Below are 22,922 nucleotides of genomic sequence, written 5' to 3' on the forward strand. Positions count from 1 at the left end.
AAACCAGAATGTGTATCGTAGAGTCTTGTCATCTTCAGGATAGTTGCCTATACTCTCAGACTTGATACTATCAATCATATCAGTTTTGAATAAAACCTTCTCTGCCTCATTTCTGTATGCTCTTTTTTACCATCAGTTGTCTGCTTATCTTCTTCATTCTATTTTCTGCTCCATTCATTGAGGCATCTCTGCCACTGTTCCTGGAATCCCAGTATTTTTCTCTCTCTCTCTGCCCTGCAGTATTCTATTTTCAATTGGTGGTTGTGAATTTCCCAAGTTCCTCTTTGTCTTGGAAGCCTCTGGTTTCTCCATTAATTTTTAGAGACAGTTTAGCAGGGTATATCAATCTGGGATGAAGGTTATTTTCTTTCAGGTTATTATCTGTGGAATATTTCGCTCCAGGCTCTTCTTGACTTGATGGTTTGTGTTGAGAAGTCTGCCGTCATTCTGATGGCCTTCCTCTATAGGTTATCTGTTTCTTGTCTCTAACAGCTTTTTTTTTTTTTTGTCTTTTTCATTTTTATCGGTACCAGGGATCGAACTCACGACCGCCTGCTTGCAAGGCAGGTGCTTATGCCACTGAGCTAAATCCCCAGTCCCCCTCTAACAGTTTTTAATATTCTGCTTTTATATTGAATTTCTGGGATCTTGATTATTATATGTCTGGGTGCAGCTCTGTTTTGGTTGTAGGTGGCTGGGGAGTTCTGTATGCCCCATATATCAGAATATCATTTCCTTTTCCTATGTTTGGGAAGTTTCCCTTAATTATTTCTGTGAATAACCTTTGTAGTTCCTTTGTTTGTACCCCAGCTTCTTCCTTCACATTCTTTATTCTCAAGTTATAGATACTTTTGTTGTCGTCTACCCTTTGTATTGTTACTGCTTGTTTCCTTGTTATTTTTAAAAAGTTTTCCCTTTCATACTCCCACATTGCAAAGTTGTACTGGGATAATCAACATCCCAGTTTGGTTAATCTATCTTTAGTTTCTTTCAAGCTGATTTGCTATCTTTCCATAGAGTTTTTAATTTCCTGGTGATCTCTTTGAGTCTGTTTCATGTATTCTATATATTTTTTATATTCTTCATCAAATGGTACTCTCCTTTGTTTGAGTTCCTCCCTTTTTCCATCTGTGTCTGCTTGAGAGGTGCTTAGTATCTCTTTTATTAATCTTCTTATATCTTGCTTTATTCCTATATTTCACTTTTGAACTCATCTATGAGGTCCCAAACATATCTCTTTATGTCCAATGGTGCTGTGTCTGATATTGCATGTTTGCTGTTCTCATTCTCCTTTGTATTTACCTGTCCTGGATCAATGTTCTCAGGGTTAGGACCTGGGGACTTTTTGTTGTTGTTTTCTCTTCCCATCTTTTTTGCTTTAAAGAAGACATAGTTTAAAAAATCGAGAAACACTACCAAAAGATGGAAATCTTGAATGAACAATATAAGAAACAAACAGAATACATGAAACAGATTCAAAGAGATATCCAGGAAATCAAAAGTTCCATTGAAAGTTGGCAAAACCATCTCAATGAAAGTGATGATAGACTGTCAGACCCTGAAGACAAGATGCAGCTATTGAACAGGAAAGGAAAGATCTTTTAAAAATAGCAAAAGGAATTCAGTGGCATAAGCACCTGCCTGGTAAGTGCGAGATTGTGAGTTCAATCCCTGGTACCACCAAAAAAACCCCCCCAAAATCCCAAGGAATCAGGAAATAATTCAATAGCTGCAAAATGATGCAAAGAAAAACATACAATTGATAGGTATAAAGGAAAAAGGTGATAACACAAATGATATCAAGAGACTATTTATAGAAGTAATAGCTGAAAATTACCCAAACATGAGAATGGAAACTGACATACAGATAAGTGAAGCATATAGAACTTCAAATAGCCATAACCAAAATAAAACTACACCCAGACATATAATAATCAACATCTCAGAAATTCCACATAAGAACAGAATATTAAAAGCTGTTAGAGAGAAGAGACAGATCACCTATAAAGGAAAGCCTACCAGAATCACAGCAGACTTCTCAACACAAATAATGAAGTCAAGAAAAGCATGGAGTGAAGTATTTCAGATCCTAAAGGAAAACGACTTCCAACCCAGACTGATGTACCCTGAAAAACTGTCCTTCAAAATGGATGGAGAAATAAGATACCTCCATGACAAAAGCAGCTGAAAAACTTCATGACCACCAAACCAATCCTACAAAGAATACTGAAAGATATTCTAGATAGACATAGGAAAAAACCACTAAGCAAGGCAAACAATTAAATAAATTGGAAAGGTAAAGAATCAACAGCAGAAAGATAACATCAAAAATAAACCATTATGTATCAGTTATAACCATTAATGTAAATGGCCTTAATTCACCAATTAAAAGAAACAGACTGGAAGAATGGATCAAAAACAACATCTAACCATATGCTGTATACAAGAAACCCATCTAACCCAAAAGGAAACTCATAGATTGAAAGTCAAAGGATGGAAAACAATATGTTATACAATAGGAACAACAACAACAAAAAAAGGCAGAGATAGCTATTCTGTTTGCAGACAATATGAACTTCAAACCAAGAATGATCAAAAGAGATAAAGAAGGTCACTATATATTAATTAGGGGAAAACTTTAAGAGGAAGCGGTAATAATCTTAAATATATATGCACCAATTTTGGGAACACCCAGCTATACAAAACAAATATTACCAGAAATGAAAAATCAAATAAACAATAACACAATTATAATGGGAGAACTTAACACACTACCGGCACAAAGAGACCAATCAACTAGACAGAAATAGCAGAACTGAATCACACCTGTGAACAAATAGACTTAGTGGCTATGTACAGAGTGCTCCACCCAACAACATCAGAATATACATTCTTCTCAGCAGCACATGGGACATTCTTTAAAATAGACCATAACTAGCCCTCAGAACATGCTTAAGTAAATGTAAAAGAATTAAAATTATCCCACGCATGTTATCAAATCATAGCACTAGAAACTAGAAATTAATGACAAAAGAAACTGCAAAACACAAGGAAAACTCCACAAACACATGGAAATTAAATAATACATCCCTAGCAATCAGTGGGTCACAGAGGAAATTAAAAAAGAAATTAAACAATATCTACAAGCAAATGAAAATACAAAAACAACTTACCGGAATCTGTGGGATATAATGAAAGCAGTCCTCAAAGGAAAATTTATTGTGGTGAATTCCCACATCAGGGAAACAGAATCAACACAAATAACCTGATGCTACACCTCAAACATCTAGAAAAAGAAGAGCAAGTCAAGCCCAAAGCCAAAAGAAGAGAAGAAATCATAAAGATCAGAGTGGAAACCAATGCAATAGAGACTAAGAAAACAATACAAAGAATCAATGAATCAAAGAATTGGTTCTTTGAAAGAATAAATAAAACTGACAAGCTCTTAGCCAATCTTATTTTTAAAAAAGGAAAGAAAAAACTCAGATTCATGCAATAAGGAATGAAAAGGGTGAAATCACTACAGACACTGCGGAAATACAGAAGATCATCAATACTACTTCAAAAACCTCTACTCTCATAGGTTTGCTAACACAGAAGAAATGGACAGATTCCTAGAAACATACATATGAACTACCAAAACTGGATCAAGAAGATGTAAAACTGTTGACTAACCCAATTTCAATTAATGAAATTGAAAATGTAATTAAAACCTTACCAGAAAGAACAGCCCAGGTCTTGATGGACTCACTGTGGAATGTGACAAGAAATTCAAAGAAAACACTTAATGCTGACACTTCTCAAAGTCTTGAATGAAATTGAAAGGGAAGCAATTCTCCCTAACTCATTGTAGGAAGCAAGTATTACTCTAATACCAAAACCAGAGAAAGACCCAACCAAAAAAGAGAACTACAGACCAATCTCACTAATGAACACAGATGTAAAAATTCTCAATAAAATACTGGCAAACAGAATGCAGCAAGTCATCAAGATTATGTACCACAACCAAGTGGGATTCATCCCAGGAATGCAGAGATGGTTTAACATACACAAATCCATAAATGTAATCCACCATAAAGATAGAACCAAAAATAAGAATCACATGATCATTTCTATAGATGCAGAAAAAGCTTTTGATAAGGTCCAACACTTATTCATGATAAGAACCCTACAGAAAACCAGAATAGATGGTCTTTACCTCAATATGATAAAAGCCATCTACAAAAAAACCAACAGCCAGCATCATATTAAATGACCAAAAACTGAAAGCTTTTACTCTAAAATCAGGAACAAGATGAGGATGTCCATTATCACTACGCCTATTCAATATAGTGCTGGAAATACTAGCCAGACCAGTTAGACAAGAGAGAGAAATGAAAGGAGTAAGGATATGAAAAGAAGTTAAATTATCATTATTTGCAGATGACATGATACTCTACATAGAAGACCCCCAAAACTCCATTGAAAGACTGCTAGGTATAATAACTAAACTCAGTAATGTAGCTGGATACAAAGTCGACACTTATAAATCAATAGCATTCCTATCCACAAACAACAAAATCACAGAAAGAAATAAGAAAAGTCATACCCTTCAAAATAGCATCCAAAAAAATGAAATACTTAGGAATCAATCTAACAAAAGGAGTAAAAGATCTATTCAGTGAAAATTATAATACTCTGAAAAAAGAAATTGAAGAGGATCTCAGAAAATGGAAATACATTCCTTGTTCATGGATAGGAAGAACAAATATTGTGAAAATGGCCATTTTCCCAAAATTGTTATACAGATTTATGCAATTCCAATCAAAATACCATTATCATACCATAACACAGATCTGTTAGAGAGAAATCATTCCTAAAATTCACCTGGAATCAGAAAAGATCTAGAATAGCAAAGACAATTCTGGGCAACAAAGGCAAAGCAGGAGGCATCACAATCCCTGACTTGAAGTTATACTATAAAGCTACTGTAATAAAATCAGCGTGGTGCTGGAATAAAAACAGATCTAAAGATTAATGAAATAGATTAGAAGATACAACTATAACTACAAACACACTCAGCCACCTTACTTTGACAAAGGGGCCAAACACAGTCACTGGAAAAAAGATAGTCTCTTTCATAAGTGCTGTTGGAAAAACTGGCTCTCCCTATGCTAAAAACTAAAACTAGACCCCATGCCTATCACCATGTCAAAATAAGTCAAAATAAGTCAAAGATCTAAATATTAAAACAGAAGTATTAAATCTGCAGAAGAGAAACCAGGTAGAAATCTTGAAGACATAGTGGTAGGCAGAGAATCCATGAACAAAAATCAAGCCACACGGGAAATATTTCCCAGAATCAACAGGGATCTCATCTTATTAAAAAGTTTTTGCATGTCAAAAGAAATCTCCAACAGAGTAAAATGGAAACCCATGAAGTTTGAAAAAATCTTAGTCAACTGTCCCTCAGACAAGACTTCTGTCTAGAACATACAAAGATTTTAAAAAACAGGCCCCTGAAATTCAAAGACCCAATCCAACAATTGGTATTTGAGATGAGAACACAGTTCTCAGATGAAGAAATACAAATGGCAAATAAATACATGAAAAAATGTTCAGCATCATTGATCATTAGAGAAATGCAAATTAAAACCACACTGAGATTCCATCTCACTCCAGAAAGAATGGTCAGGATCAAGAAAACTACCAACAATAAATGCTGGAGAGGCTGTGGGGGAAAAAGGAACTCTCCTGCACTGTTGACAGGAGTGTAGATGGGCACAACCACTGTGGAGGCCAGTCTGGAGGTTCCCATTTGACCCAGCTATTCCACCGCTGGGCATATTCCCAGAAGAACTGAAAACATCATATCACAGTGATGTATGTGCACCCATGTTTATAGCAGCATAATCTGTAATAGCCAGATCTTGGAAACAACCTAAATGCCCAATGACTGAGGAATGGATAAAAAAACATGTGGTAGAGATCTGGCCATGGAGGGACTCAGGTAGCTTATTTGCCCGCCCTCTTGGTAAGCGCCTGCAACGCGGGCCAGGAGGAGAACAGAGCTCCAGAGATCCGGCCATGGAGGGACTCAGGCAGCTTATTCGCCCACCCTCTTGGTAAGCGTCAGCAACGCGGGCCAGGAGGAGAACAGAGCTCCAGAGAGGGCACCACTTTATATGCTCCACTTTAGTATCTTACATAACTATTTGTAAGAAGTCAATCTGTAATCATCAACTAGTGATTTCTTACTGTTTATTTTTTTCTTTGAAATTATGTATTATTTCTACCCGTTTTATATTTTTTTAGTCTTTCTTTAAATTCAGTTTTAAAAAGAAGATATTACAGTACCCAGTGCTGATCACAGTGTCATGATGTGAAATCCAGCAATACTATTATTCTTTGTTCAGAATAATTTTAACCTGCTTTAGTTTGTTTAATCTAAACATAAATGGAGATATGGATAACTGCATGTATGTTTAAATGTATATGATTGACAACCATGTTACTAAGTTTTTGTTGGACAGTTGATTAGAACTTTTTGCAGTCTCTCTGTTTGAATTCCCACTTTACATGTTCCATTTTTGTACCTTGAACAGCTATTTGTAAAATGACATCAACTAGTGATTTCTTACTGTTTTTTTTTCTCTGAACGTATGTACTATTTCTACCTATTTTCTGTTTTGTTTAATCTTTCTTTAAATAAAATTTTTTAAAAAATATATTAATGGAAAAAAGATGTGGTACTTTTACACAGTGGAGTACTACTCAGCTATAAAGAATGACCACACTGAGATTTTTGTAAGTAAATAGATGCAATTTGAGACCATACTCATAAGTGAAATAAATCAAACTCATATGTGTAAATACTGTATTGTCTCCCTAATGTAAGAAATGGTAAGAGGACATAAGATACAAAATCCTCAATAAATGCTGTGAAAGGGTAAGAATCTGCTCAAAAGGGGAAAAAAATAATATCTAAGGGAAAAGGAGAGAAAAAAAAAGGAAAAAGAAAAAATATCTAAATTTATATAAACACACATAAGTTAGCTAACATGACTGTACTACAATGCTATTAGTTCTTGGAACAAAACAGTTAACATTCATAGGATTGGAACAATTTTGCATGTTTGTGTCTGGTAACCTAAGGAACTCTTTTGAAGATCACTATGTAAAAAAACAACATTAGTTATTTCCTACCACCTTGTTTTGAAGGCCTATATTGTCATTGTTTTGGGGCTCTTTTCTTGTTATTTGTCTTTTTTGTTTTTTGTTTTTCTAGTAATTTGTTTTCTTCCCTCTAATGCAGAAAGGACAGATGTACATGCAGAGGCTTATACATGCCTAGAACTTAGAGAACTGATTGTGTTATGTGTGATGAAATGAACACCTACTTTGAAGAAACAGACATGGTATCTATTGCTGATTTCCTATCATCATACTGTGAAATCTAGTAATGCATTATTCTTTGTTAGAGTAGGTTTAGTCTATTTTGCATTATTTAATTTCAATACACAAGAAGGTATGGACAGCTATTTTGAAGACAAAATACAAGAGACATTATGGTAGTCATGGTCTGGTTTTGAAGGCCTGTAATGCCTTCAAAATAGTAAAAATAGTTTTACGCTATTTTGTTTTATATGAATTCGTTGTGTGTGAAGATATAGACAACTATTTAGAAGAAAACAAGAGACATGGTAACTACTGCTGACCTCCTGTTGTCTCACTTTGAAATCTGTGTCACTTACATTGTTTTCTTCTGATTTGCTTGTTCTGTTTGGTTTTACCCTCTTTAAAAATAAAATAAAAAAATTACCAAAGAATGCACAAAATTAATGGTTTATTCCACCTTTGTGTCATATTCCTAGATCTTGAGGGAAAAAAAATGAAAAACTGAAATCAGAATCGTTAATGTTATCAAGTGGAATAACAAATAAAAAAATTAGCAGTCATCAGTAAAAGTACAGCAAAGATAATGGTGTAAAAAGAAACAAAGAAAATTCCTAGAAAATGATATACGTCATACTCCTTCAAACCAGCAAAATACGCTCCTCCATACAATGTAACCCAATTTTTTTTCCTGTTAAAATATATAAATACAAGCTCTTTTTAAAATAATGTGAATGGGTAAAATTTGTGATGGTAATTCTGCTAAGCTACTATAGAGTGGACCAAGGATTTATGGGTTCTGGGAATGATGTGTACTATAATTCTTTGATTGGGATAGAGTAAAAATTTAAACACACACAACTACAAGATAAAGGTGAATGAGACTTTTCTTATGTTGGCAAAATTTAGCTAGAATCAAAATTAAATGCAGTCCACTCTGCTTTTAAGGAGGCTTTGGTTCAGTTCCCAAATCTCGATTGCTTAATGTAATCTCCTATGAGAACACTCAGCTGTCTTCTTAAACAACAAACCCATTTGTAGTGGTAGAGCCTCTCTCAGTAGCTATATCTGCATGGGACTGATAACAATCACTATCTTTGGAGGATGTCCTAATCTTTCCTCCTATACTCTCTCCATATATTGAATAGCCTCTGTTTTCACATTCAGTAGTCCATATTGCTATCTTATCACCTGTAGCTCTAACACTAACAACAGCTCCATGTACATCATTGTTGTACTCAAATGATTCTTCAATAAGGAGCAGGATTTTGGGTGATATGCAAGATAATGTCTCTAGCTAAAAGCAATCAAGGTCACTTCACTGAGATCACTGTTTGTTCAGTGTGATTAGCCATCATCCTACCTTGTCTGTTTTTCTCATCTTCTCACATGGGCTCAATACTATCTTTAAAGGTTGAGTAGTCACAGCTAGGCATTAAATTACTAAACAACTAGATTGGGTGGATAGAGCCCAAAAATCTTCAACAGTATCAAACTTAGAGATCAGTCAAAGGTTTCTTGCCAAGTTTTATTTTTATCATTTTTTAAAAACCAGAGTGCTCATCTCTTCTGAAGAGGATGTTTAATATAGTATTCTGGGTTAGCCACCTCCTAATCAGATTCTGCTTTCTCTTCAGCAGGTGGGAGATTAGGAGTAGGTGCTGTTTCTGGTTCCACGGTTGTTATCTTACATCGATCTCCAGTGAATTCATTTTGACAAAAGTGTAAAGACAATCTGTGCCAGTTAATCTTAATTGTCAACCTGACTGGATTAAATGATGTCTGATGAGGTGACTAACTCACGCAAGAGTTGTGTAGTCAGGTAGGTTTCCATGTAGATTTTGAAGATAGGCCTAAGAATGTGCTCCTGAGAGGGGGTCAGAAGCTGTGAGAGTGAAACCAAAGGTGCAGTGAAACATCCAGGAAGCCAGAGATACTAGAAACATGAGATAACCCCCAAGAAAAGCCACAGGCAATGAGAACAGCCAAGCCAAGATAGGTCACGTGGGCTGCAACTGACAAAGTCACACAGCAGAGCTGCCTGAGCCTTCTGGAATCATATCTTATCACCATACGCCCTGGATGCCAGACAAGGAGCTACAGAACTTAATGTCTGCCCCGTTGAATTTCCATCTTATTTTGGTCTGATTATTTTCTATCTCTATTCCTGCCTTTTGAAACAGAAATGTTTACCTGTGTCTTTGTAAATTGGAAATATATAATTTGCTTTCTAAATTTTGCAGGGGTTCACAGCTAAGAGTTTGCTTTGAATCTCAGGGGAGACTTTGAATTTAAACTTCTGAGTAGTACTGGAACTATTGAGACTTTGAGAAATGGATTTTTGGTCATATGCAGAATAGCTGTATTTTGTTAGGTGGTATTATTATTTATTATGCTACTTATGTGGAGATTAAGTATGGTTTAAGGAGCTATGACTAAGTGTCAAGATGATTAGGAGTGAAATTGTTCAGTTTGCTCTTAATTGTGAACTTGATTATATCAGAAAATGCCTGAGCTATTGATTGGACCCTGAGAGCACCATACTCATTAGTAAATTAATCCATGGACTCTCTTAACCAAATGTGTTATTAGGAGGTGGGGCCCAGCTGGAGGAAGTGGGTCACTGGAATGTGTCTTTAGAGGCTGTGTCTCTCACCAGTACTGTTTCCCTGAGCTTCACTTCCTGGCTATCAGGAAATGAGCAGCTTCACTTCCCCTACCATTCTACCATGCTGTTTCTACTTTGGAAGCAGCTGACCACAGATTACACCTCTGAAATCAGGAGCCAAATTAAATCTCTCCTCTTTTAAATTGCAGGTCTCAGGTATTTGGTCCCAGAGAGGAAAAGCTGACTAATCAAAATTTAATGGAGAAGAAATAGTCTTTTCAACAAATAATGTTAGAACGACAGGACATTTTCCGTGGTATAAATGGGGTTTGTTCCCCAAGGGTCCAGGTGTTGGAGGTTTGGTCCTCAATATGGTAGTGTTGAGACATTTAAGAGGTAAGACTTAGTGAGACATAGCAAGATTGGCACCTCCCCTAACTCTGGCTTCCTGTCTCAAGTGACCTCTCTTGTACCCGGCGCAATGGTACCATTCACCATGAGGTGATATAATTAGGAAGCCTCTTCCAGACTTTCAGCCTTCAGAACCCTGAGCTCAACAACCAATCTCCTCTTCCTTGTTATCACTCAGGGTTTTTCTTTGGGGGGGGGGGAATACCAGGAATCAAATGCATGACTTGCACTAGGTAGGTGCTATGCTGCTGAGCTATATCCCTGGCCCTGCACAGCATTTTGTAATTAGTAAAACCAAATCAATATTATATTCATGTGTAAAACTATTACCCTTTGGCAGGAATGATGAGACATGTCTGTAATCCCAGCACGCAGGAGGCAGAGACAGGAGGACTGCCATGAATCCAAGGCCACCTGGCTATACAGTGAATTCATGGCCAGATTGAACTACATAGGAAGTCTCAGAAAAAACTCAAAACACAAAAAATATTACATTTGACTCATACTTCATACCTTATATAAAAATTCACAAAGGCCATAGAAGAAGCACAGAACATAAAAGAACAAAATTTTTAGAAGCAGATATAAAAGAAAATGCAGTTATTTGGGTTAAGGAGGTTTTAAATGTAACACCAAAATCATGACCCATGAACTTTATGAAAATGAAAAACTTTTGATCTACAATAGAAGCTTTCAAAAAACATCAGTCATAGATGGGCAAAAAATATTTGCAAACCACCTATTTTAAAGGACTACCTAGAATATTTCAAAAAATCTTAAAACTCAGTAATAAGAAAATCTAATTTAAGCCAGGACCAATGGGACATGGCTGTAATCGTAGCACTTGGGAGCCTAAGGCAGGAGGATTGCCACAAGTTTGAAGCCACTGTGGTATATATAGTGAGTGCAAGGCCAGCCTGGACTACATATCAGGACCCTGTCTCAAAAAACAAAACAATAAAAAAAAACCTAATTTAAAAAGTGAGAAGAAAAAAAGGACAAAAGATCTGAATAGGCACTAAAACTTTCACATACAGACACACTGATGGGAAATGAGCATGAGAAGCTCAGTGTCATAGGTCCCTAGGAAAGCCAATTAAACCACAACAAGATAGTGCCACACACCATCATAATGGCCAAATTCTCAAAACATCTGACAACACCAAATGCTCCAGTGGAATCCAAGTTACAGGAATTCACTGCTGGAGGGAACATGAAAGGGTATAGTCACTGTGAATAAAGGTCAGCAGCATCTCATACAGCTGACCAAGGTTTGTGGGTTTGTGATCCTGCAATGGTTCTCTCAGACTCACCCAATGTAGAATATACTGATTCAGCAACGACATAGATAGATCTAAAATGTGTTTTACTAAATGAGAGCACAGACCCAAAGGCTGTACCCTGCAAGCTTCCATTCACACAGCACCTAGAAATATAGGACACAGGGACAGACCGTCTCACAGGGGGCTGTGAGGGGTGTGCCACCCACTGTGTAAGGAGTTTTAATTCTATGTGCTGATCAGATGCACAGAACTACACAGTACACAAAGATACACTTTAATGTCTGCCAACTATCAAAAAGAAAACCAATCTATTAGGATATCAGGGGACCAGAGAGTGGATATGGATGGTGACAAGTAGAGCTAACTCACTGGAATGTGCAAGGCAGCCCCACTGGGTCTTGGGGAAAAGTTGTAAGGACAGGATGGAAGGAACTGTGCCACAAGCACTGTGCTCCTTTGGGGTTTTGTCTCTGAGTCCGGGAAACAGTCTGGAACTGCTCCTGCTCATGAAGCATTGAGAATATGGACTAGGTCTCCCCAGCACAGAGGGCAGCCTCAGGTAGCTGCACCAAGAAGCCACAATATAGACCTGAGAGTTTCAGTTTCTACAGAACATTTACAGAGAGACACAGAATCAATCCCACATGTGCATGAGCTAGCTACATATAAACCCTCCTCTGCTCACTCCTCCTAGAATGTCCAAGGCAAATCAAGGATTTCAACACGAGTCTCCACCCAGAAAAATCCAGACTCTCGAGCAGATGTGATTCCTGCCTGGGAGAACAGTCAAGTCAGTGTGTATCACACGTGACAGAAACCAAAAAAGATATCAGGTTATGGAGATATGAGGCATACCTGAGGGGCTCTCAGCACCAGAGTGGGACCGGCCCAAAACAGCACCCAGCAGGGGCCTCAACCAAAGTGTAACTACCTGTGCAGGAGTCCTCAGTGACACAGACAGCTAGCCACTAAGTAGATGGATAAGACACAGTCTTTAGAGGAATTCCAATAAGCATCCATAGATATCCCTCCAGGAGGTGGCTGGGTTCACTCTCTCTGTGAAGGGAGGTGCTGAACCCAGGGGATAGCGTACCAAACTCAGTGGGCAGGAAACTCACTAAATAGAGAGGATACCTGGGAGACACAGTTTAACCATGCGTCCTGTGAGTCCTGAGTCAGGTAAAGTATGACAAGAAGGCCCCTCACTAAGATGGGATCTTTCTCAAACCCAATACCCCACCTAACCACGAGACAAAATCTGAATGAATCAATCTGAGGACACATGGACAATCATAGGACACATGGCCAGTGCTAGAAACACACCAAGGTCACAGAGTAGGACAGTTTTGGAGACCTACAAACCAGGGGGCACAGGAGACATGAACCTGACACTATAAGGTCCCTGGTGGGGTCTTGCCCTTTGCAGAAAATCCAGTGTGCAAATTAGTGAATAATAATAATTTTAAAATGGATGTTTCTTTAAAGTTCCCTACATGTCTTTTAGTGCATTGCAAGAAGGTGGCTGAGCCTGGTTCTGGCAGCAGGAGGCCAGCCATCAGGAGTCTAGGCCTCAGCCTATAAAAGGGCCAGCAAAGACTCCTATCCTCTTGCCCTCATGCCAGGCAGAAGAACATCATATAGTCCAGTGCTACACACAAATGGGTAGTGTCAGCTTCCTCTGAAAGAACATAGGCTCTGTGTGTGTGTGTGTATGTGTGTGTGGGCGCGCACGTGCATGCGCATGTGCCTGCATGCCTGCATGTGTGCGTGTGCGTATGTGTATGTATGGTCTCACTGTGTATACTAGGCTGCCTGAAGGTGGAGAGGGGCACAACTTGGAGTGAGCCTTATCTCCTAGGTCTAACAAAAATGATTAAAGTGTTGGAGTCCTCCTCTCTCACCCCAACCCAGACAAGGCTTAGTATCACCAATTTAACAGTTTATGAAAATAACGCCAGGGCAAGCAGCCCAAGAAACTATCTACCTATCAAGAAAAGTGAAGATAGATTGGGCTGAGAGTTAATGGAGAAAATGACCTGGCTCACCGTCAACTTATCATATAGAAATAAACAAGTAAAAAGAAAAAATAAACATTTCAAGGCACTGCAGAATCTTACAGCAAATCCAATCAACCAGCTTTAGACAGCCCCTCCCATGAAGAGAAGCAGAGCAGGAAGTCTGGGAGCCTAGACAGAACATGTCAAATCCCTACAGGGACTTAGAATGCAGAAGGCCCTGGGTTTCATCCTCAGCATAAGGAACATGCTAAGTGTGCTCTGTCATGGAGCTGCACCTAAGCTCCAGTGAAGAGTTGCATGGTCCCCCTGTGGGGAGTTGACATGTTCCAACAAAGAAGGAGGTAGCTGGAGGTGCCTTCTTCCTGAAACGGGACTCACCACACGACGGGAGTAGTTCAAATCTGAAAACCCAGGGTGATGGAGACAACTGGCAACCCCAGAGCCTCTGCAGGAAATGTGGTAGTGGTGGAGAGCAGAAGATATCAGTGACTGCACTGGCTGGTGCTGAGTGCAGAGGACTTAGCAATTGGCCAGGAGCCATCTTGGAGATGGGTTGGCTGAGCTCAGAACCTAAAACTACTGTTGGCTCCACCTAGCAGATCCCCGCTGGGCTTAGGCCTGCGGAAATTGCTCGGGACAACAGCGAGTCAAATGAGTCTGGTCTCAGGACAGGTCTGCTGAGATTATCTACTACCCTACCAAAAAGCGACTGACTTAGGAGAGATCTGCAGAAATCAGGACCGTCTCCACGGGGGTTGTCTCCTAGTAAACCAGAGAGAACCCTGCAAGTGAACTTTTTTCCCCCTCTTTCTCCTTATTGTTTGATCATGTTTTTATATGAATGTGAAGGTGGCTCCTAGCCTCTTTGTAGTTGTGGTTCTGTTCTGTGCTCCTTTTTATATCTTCCATCTCTCTTTTCCTTTAGTCTTCTGCATCAGTTTCCCAAAGTTAATGAGATTTCCCCTTTGTCCTCCGACCTTACTTGTAATCTCTTCCTTTACTTCTCTATTTTCTCCTTAATCCATTTTAAATTTTAACCCCTGAGGGCAAAATTGACTTGTATGCTGCATGTAATTTTCTGGTATGTTTTAGATTTTGCTATATAATCAAAAAGCTAGTTTGTATGGTTAAAAGTGGCAAATTAAGGGATAGCACAGTTTGTCATCCTCTAGAATGGTGCTATTGGTACCACTATAGCCAAAATAGACACAATTGCTCTAAACAGCTGTTGGTCCTGGTATTCCATGGCTGAGACTGACTAAATGTCACAGAACATACTGTAGCATAGTGCCAAAGAACCAGGGACTGGGCCAAACAAGCAACAACTTCTCATTTCCAACAAACTGAACAGGTAAGATCTGCCAACAAACTCAAAGTCAAAAACCAGCTACACCTGGAAGATACCTCAGAGAAGCAGTCATCACTTAGGAATCCTAATTGAGCAATTAAGCAACCCACCATAGGCAGTTTATAAGCATCACCTCAGGAATTAAACTAAAAAAAGAAAGAAAAATGAAAAGACACTTAAACAAAATTCAATCCCAGACATCAAGTTCATCAAAGGCAAATCCAGGGGGCAGAGAGGTGGGACAATTTGAAAGTTCCTACCTGGCCTCCTTGAAGTAGTAACAACAAAGCAATGAGACTCTGGAAAAAATGAAATCAGAAATAATCTCTCAGATAAAGACCATGGTTAGTGACAACAGACACAGACAAAAAATAGATGCACTTAAGAAAATTATGGAAGCTCAGCATATGAAAGAAAATGGAATCTATAAAGCAGATTCAAGCAGATATCCAGGAGGATAAGATTTTCATTGAAAGTATTGGAAGCAGGTTAGGTCAGTGTGAGGACAGGATCTCAGAAATTGAAGACAGGCTTGCAGTTAGTGACCAGGAAAAGAAAGATTTCTCAAAAATAGCAAGGGACCATGAGAAATCAATCCAGCAGCTGCTAGATGAGACAAAGAAGAATAACTTCATATTGACTGGAGTCAATGAAAAAAACAGAAAATACCACAAATGATATTTTAAAATATTCACAGATGTCATGGCAGAAAATTTTCCTGGTAGAGAAAATGAATTTGACATACAGATAAATGAGGCATATAAAACTTCAATTAGCCATGATCAAAAAAAATTCTACAGCCATGTATATATCATGGTCATGACTCCAGATATTCAACACACGAACAGAATCTCAAAAGCTGTTAGGGAAAAAAACAAATCATCTATAAAGGCAAACCCATCAGAATCACAGCTGACTTCTCAGCACAAACTCTCAAGTCAAGGAGAGCTTGGAATGACATATTTCAAGTTCTAAAGGACGATAACTTTCAACCCAAATTGATATATCCTGCAAAACTATCTTTCAAAACTGATGGAGAAGTAAGATACTTTTCATGACAAAGAACAACTGAGGAAAGTTATAACCACCAAACCAGCATTCCAAAATATTCTGAAGGACATTCTAGAAACAGATAATAAGGACTACAGCTCCAGGAACCCCAATAGAAGGAATCCACCAGGCAAGGCAAACAAATAAAGGGGGAAAAAAGAGGGGGAGCCAACCACAGGAAAATAACAAGACAAGGATAAATCAATACATATCAGTTATAACCATCAATGTTAATGGTCTCAATTCACCAATCAAAAGACAAAGATTGGCAGAATGGATAAGACATAAGATTCAAAATATGCTGCGTACAAGAAACATTTAATTCAAAAAGAAATTCATACACTGAAAAAATATCACTCCATGCAATAGGAACCCAGAAAAAAGCAAGGGTAGCTATTCTATTTGTATATAAAGTGAGTTTCAAGTCAAAAGATAAAGAAGGTCACTACATTCTCATAAAGGGATCAGTCAAGAGGAAACAATCATAAATATATATGCAACAAATAACAGTGCATACAACTATATAAAACAATTACTAATGGACATGAAAAATCAAATAAGCCTCAATACCATTGTACTAGGAGATCTCAATACTGTCACAAAAAGACAGATCAACTAGACAAAAAATTAGTAACAAAATATTAGACTGAATCAAATTTTTGAACCAATAGTAGATGTCTATAGAGTGTTCCACACCATGATATCAGAACACAAATTCTTTTCAGCTGTACAGAGGACATTCTCCAAAATAGACCATATTCTGGCTCATAGAAATTTAGGGAAGATCTAACACCACTACTTCTCAAACTCTTCAGTGAAATTTAAAGGGAAGCAATACTCCCAAATTCATTCCTGGAAGCAAGCATTCCCCTGATATGAAAACCAGAGAAGGACTCAACTAAGAAAGAGAATTATAGGCCAATTTTCCTAATGAACATTGATGCAAAAATCCTCATTAAGATACTGACAAACAATGCAGCAAGTCATCAAGAAGATTACACACCATGATCTAATGGGATTCATCCCAGGGATAGAGGGATGGTTCAACATATACATAAATCAATAAATATAATACACTACACTAACAGAGCCAAGGACAAAAAAATCATATGATCATCTCAACTGAGCAGAAAAAGGTTTTGACAAAATCCAGCAACCATTCATGATAAAACCCTACAGAAAATTGGAAAGGATGGTCTTTAACTAATCTGATAAAAGCCATCTATGAGAAACCAACAGCCAATATCATACTAAATGGACAAAAAGTGAACACTATCTCTGTAAAATCAGGAACAAGCGAAGGATGTCCAGTGTCTCCACTCTTATTCAACATAGTCCTGGAAACTTTAGCTGGAACAATTAGACAAGAGAAAGAAATAAAAATAATAAACATAAGAAGGGAAGAAGTTAAATTATCATTATTTGTAGATGACATTATAATCTATATAGAAGACCCCAAAAACTTCACTAAAGAGCTGATAGATTTAATAAGCAAATTCAGTAATGAAGCTGGTTACAAAGTTAACACTCAAAAATCAAAGCCTGCTTGTACACAAACAACAAACTCACTGAGAAATTACAATAGCACCCAAAAGAAAAAAAAAATCTAGCAATCAGTCTAACAAAGGATGTAAAAAACCTCTACACTGAAAATTACTCTGAAAAAAGAGATTGAAGAGGATATTAGAAAATGGAGAGATATCCTGTGCTCCTGGGTAGAAAGAACCAAAACAGTAAAAATGGTCATACTTTCAAAACTATTATACAGATTCAATGCAATCCCAATCAAAATTCCAATAGTAAATCTCACAGAATTAGGGAAAAAAATCCTAAAATTCATCTGGACCCAAAACAGGCCTAGAATAGGAAAGGCAATCCTGGGAAAGAAAGGCAGGGCAGGGCACATGACAATCACTGACTTGAAATTATACTGTAAAGCTACTGTGATCAAAACAGCATAGTACTGGAAAACAAAACAAAACAAACAAACAAGCAAAAAAACAGACTTGAAGATCAGTAGGACAGGTCGGAAGATGAAGAAACAACTCCAGACACACTAAGTCACCTTATCTTTGACAATGGTGTCAAACACATTTACTGGAAGAAAGACAGCCTCTTTAATAAATGGCACTGGAAAACTTGCCTCTGCACATGTTGAAGATTAAAGTTGGACCACATCATTCACCATACACTAAACTAAATTCAGAATGGATCTAAGATCTAAATATTAAAACAGAAACATTAAATCTGCAGGAAGAGTAGGTAAAATTCTTGAAGATACTGGTGTAGGCAAAAACTTTATCAATAAAACCTCAATTGCACAGAAAGTGTCACAAAGAATCAACAGCTGGGATCTCATCTTATTGAAAAGTTTTTGCACAGCAAGAGAAACCACCAACACAGTACAGAAACAACCCATAATGTGGGAAAAAATGTTTGCCAGTTGTTCCTCAGACAAAGGATTACAATAAAAATATATATAAAGAACTCAAAAAAAATCAGGCCTCCAGATTTAAAAACCTAATCTAAAAATGGGTATTTGAGATGAATATACACTTCTCAGATGAAGATATACAAACAAAAATAAATATATGACAAATATTCATCATTGGTCATTCAAGAGATGCAAATTAAAACAACACTGACATTTCCCATCACCCCAGAAAGAATGGCTATTCTCAAGAAATCAACCAATAACAAATGCAGGAGAGGTTGTAGGGCAAAAGGAACCTTTCTCCACTGTTGGTAGGAGTGCAGCCTGGTGCAACCACTATGGAAATCAGTGTGGAGATTCCTCAGTATCTAGGAGAGGAGGCCCCATTTGGCCCAGCTATTCCCCTTTTAGGTATCTTCCAAGAAGAATTAAAAACATTGTACCACAGCTATATATGTGATGTTCACAGCAACACAATTTATATTAGCTAGATGTTGGAAACAACTTAAATGCCCAATGATTGAAGAATGGATAAAAACGATGTGGTACTTTTATATAGTGAGGTACTACTCAGTCATAAAAGACAAACTTGAGACTTTTATAGGTAAATGGATGCAACTTGAGACCATACTCATAAGTGAAATAAATCAGATATGCATCAGTAAACACTGTATTGTCTCACTAGTGTGAGAAGCTGAAAGAAACAATACATGCATATGTATGTACATAGTTAAGATATAGTTATACTACTGATTTCTTTGAGTTCATTGAAGAGAAAGGTTTGTGCTGATACTGTATGGGCAATTGAATGCAGATGTCTTATGCTCTGGGTGACTGATTTGGGGATGGCAATCCACAATGTATGTACCATTGTTGTCTCCTGACTATTGTGTTTTGAAATTTTGTTTATTTATTTTTTCTCTTTGAAATAAAATGGATTTGAAAAAAAAAAAAAACACCAATGCTTGGGCCACTGTGTGGCCAGGCCACTGAGAAGGCAGCTGTACTACCTTCCTGATGTTTCCTGGAGGTCCTAGGTTCTCTGCTAGCCACGCTCTTCTTTACAGAACACAAATCACATTTGTTAATGCAATGAACATTACGAGACAATACTGTCTCAGGGGCCTACTTTGCTACCTAGTGATCCTGAGTGCAGGGCCCATTCTCAGGCTCTGATTCCTTATTGTACCCAAAGATATTCACAGGCCACAAACACTCAGATCGTATAGCTCAGGCTGACATTAGAGTATGTCACACAGCTTTCCTGCCCAGAATCCAGCCCTTCCAGATGCTCCTCAAGGCCTGAAGATAGCACTTCCCAGATGTGAACTGTTGCTCAGAATACCGAGGTGGTGGTGGTGAACAAATGGTAGGTGGAGCCACGGAGCTCTACTTTAGACCCATTACCACTGGTAGCAGCTTGCAAGACCCTGTCATCCACAAAGGTATCCACAGGGGCATCCAGAGAGGCAGTGCTACCAGGCCAGCATGGCTTCTAGAGCCCAGAAAGCCTGCATGCAGTAGACCACAGTATGTACTGGGTCCACATGTCAAAATGACAGGCAGGTTTTTGTCCTAAGTGGCTTACACAGGACCTGTTGGAGAGCTGCTCTCCAATAATAGCATGTCTCTGCTCCCATGGCATTGCTTCTGAGGCCAACCCCTAGAACACTCAGGTCCTACATACCCTAACCTGTGTAGAGCTCACCCCTAGCATCTATACATCCCACAACTTATGCAGAAACAGAAAGGTTGCAGTGGAAAGGGGCTGGCACCTCAACAAATAAGGTAGGATAGAGAAGCATGTTGCCTTGGTAGTGACATCTGGGTCTGGTTTGGAAGCTTTATCTTAGTTACTTTTCTATTGTTGAACCAAAATAGCTGACATCCAAGTTAAAAGAGGAAAGCTTTGTTGAAGCTCACAGTTTGGAAAGGTTTTGAAAAGTCCAGAGTTGGCTGGCTCCAAGGCACAGTGGCATGGTAGAAGAGCAATGCAGAAGAAAAATAGTTCATGGTGGACAAAAGGGGAGAAAAGCAGCAAAGTAGCAGGGAACAATGGCAGCAGTCTGCTTCTCCTTTTTATTCCTTCCAGTCTACCCCACCTTTGGGTGGTGCCACCCAGATCCAGGATGGGCCTTCCCATTATCCACAACTAGAACTATGCCAAACCAATCAATGGTCTTATTTAATAATCACACATCCTTCTGACACATGAGCCTTCAGGTAAAAAAAAAAAATAATAATAATAATCACACATCTTTAATCCCAGCATCACATATTTAATCTCACCATCACACACCCTAAATCCTAGACACCTCTGAAAAGCCCCACCTGTGACCTCATGAGGCTTTAGGAGGATATCCAAACACAAGTTGTAACCACACTTTTGTGTTTCTTATGCAACCCCTTTTCCTGACTCACATCTTTATGCTTTTTAAGGCAACTTGTCTAAGGTTAAGCTCACTAAATTCATTATTTCTCAAAAGGGGAGTGTCCACAGAATATAGTTATGTTCCATTACATGGCTTTCAGTATCCAGAAACACTAGAAAATCTAACATCCAAGTGAAATATCTGGAGAGCCCTTTGCCATCTTGGAAAAACCTGTGTCTCTGAGGAATAGGATGGCTCACAGGCCAGAAAGATCCAGAATCTTCCAGAAAGAGGTACATGTAGCAAGACTTGCTTGGGGCCACCCAACCATCAAAACCATAACTCAGAAAGATAGAAACTGAAAACCTAATTCTGCTCTGAACATCATGTTTATCCTTGCAAGACAGAAAACAAAGGCATATGTTCTATGTTGGACATCTGCCTGACTCGGACAGGATATTTGCTTGACCCAGTGGCTTAAAAATGTTTCTTATGAACCAAACTGAACTCCTGGGGAGACCAAAGACAGCACTGTTGGATTTTCAGGAGCCCCTGATACTGGCTATGTGTAAATCAAAACTGCTAGAGGCAACTCTGCCAAACTCTGCTAAAGTCTCTGGACTCATTCTATCTTGGCTCCATGACTGTGACAGTGCAAACTTTTAAAATGAGTCCTTGGAACTGCGAAGGATAAATCAACACCACATACAGCTACTTTACAACAGTTCACACTGGCAACCCACATAGTAAGGATGGCACACAGTAAGGCATTTCATTTGGATGTTAGATTTTCTAGTGTTCTGCATACTGAAAGCCATGTCATGGACCACTTTTTGTGGAAACTTCCCTTGTTGAGAGACAATGAGTTTAGGGGGCATCATCTTAGGTACCAGGAGGTGACAGACATCCCACAAACTGAAAATGGACCTGGTTTCTCTGCAGGAATGCCACATGGATACTGCCCAAAAGTTGCAGGGACTCAGCTCTTCCCCCCTACATGTGAGCTAGATGGATGAACAAAGGAAGTGGAGATGCTCAATGCCCACTGTGGAAGTCTTCTGCTCAGCAGCCACACTGGCCAAATCTTCTCCTGGATTCTGGGCTCATTTGGGAATCTCAGTTTAGTCTTCCTTACCAACAGTCTGGGGTGGGTCCATCAGTATCCACTTGCTCATGTGGTCATTCTCTCTCAAATCAAAATGCTGTGCTTTGCATACAGGTGGGAGGGAGTTGCCCCACCATGCCAGATGTCCAAAGGTTCTGAGCTTCAGCTCTGCACTGCAAGTTGGCTGGCCCTGAGGCAGGCAGGAGGGCTTTCAACCAGCAGGTCAAATCTGAATCAGATCGGATTCCTAAGCCTCAGGCTTCACCTGATTGGGAAGTGGTGGGATCTAGCAGCTCCCTCAAGTCCTGACAAGCCTCCTCTGCTAATCTAAATCGCTCCAAATTGCAACATGAATGGCTGGGGGAGAAACCCTAGTCTGGTCATCAGTCACCTCAGCTGTGCTTTCTCTCAAGGCTTCCTGAATGTGGGTCGGGGCAGGCAGGTATGGAATACAGCAATGGGTTGTGAGGCACGCTAAGCCGGGGGGAAAGGAACCCTCTGCCCCACTTCACAGCTACCTCTACTCTTAGAGGCTGGACACAGGGTATGCATTCACACCTGCTCCCCAACTCAGCGGGACACTGAGGATGCGAGGACGGGTGACTGGGAAGGTGACCAGATTGAAGTCACTTCCTAAGAACTCTCGTAATTCCCCAACCCCATGGGGTAGGTCCCGGCTTAGATCCCTGGCAAGCAGGCGAGAGCGCGGGACTGCCCAAGGGGCATCTGACAAGGGGTGGGAGGCGGGCAAGGGTCTGGGAGCTGGGAGGAGCTAGGAAGGGAGGCGCAGAGAGGGGCAAGGCGAACCGGAGTCCCAGGAGCCAGGAGGAGTTGGGGAAGGATCGGGAGGCGTGGAGGAAGTAGGGCTCCAGACGCGCAGCGTAGCGGGACACCGGCAGCATGCCGGGCTCACCGCGCA

General features: G+C 39.2%; 1 protein-coding gene and 1 pseudogene across 2 annotated transcripts in view; both read right to left on the reverse strand.

Moving 5' to 3' along the window:
* The window catches only part of Lmf1 (lipase maturation factor 1), a 111,133-nt gene that overhangs the window by 87,994 nt on the left and 217 nt on the right, over positions 1 to 22,922 (reverse strand). The gene's annotated exons all lie outside the window — the stretch shown is intronic.
* LOC134470702 (eukaryotic translation initiation factor 4E-like) lies at positions 486 to 22,921 on the reverse strand (annotated as a pseudogene).

Source organism: Cavia porcellus, unplaced genomic scaffold (assembly GCF_034190915.1).
Source record: "Cavia porcellus strain 051 isolate PalLab524CR breed Dunkin Hartley unplaced genomic scaffold, mCavPor4.1 scaffold_16, whole genome shotgun sequence".
NCBI classification, from domain to species: domain Eukaryota; kingdom Metazoa; phylum Chordata; class Mammalia; order Rodentia; family Caviidae; genus Cavia; species Cavia porcellus.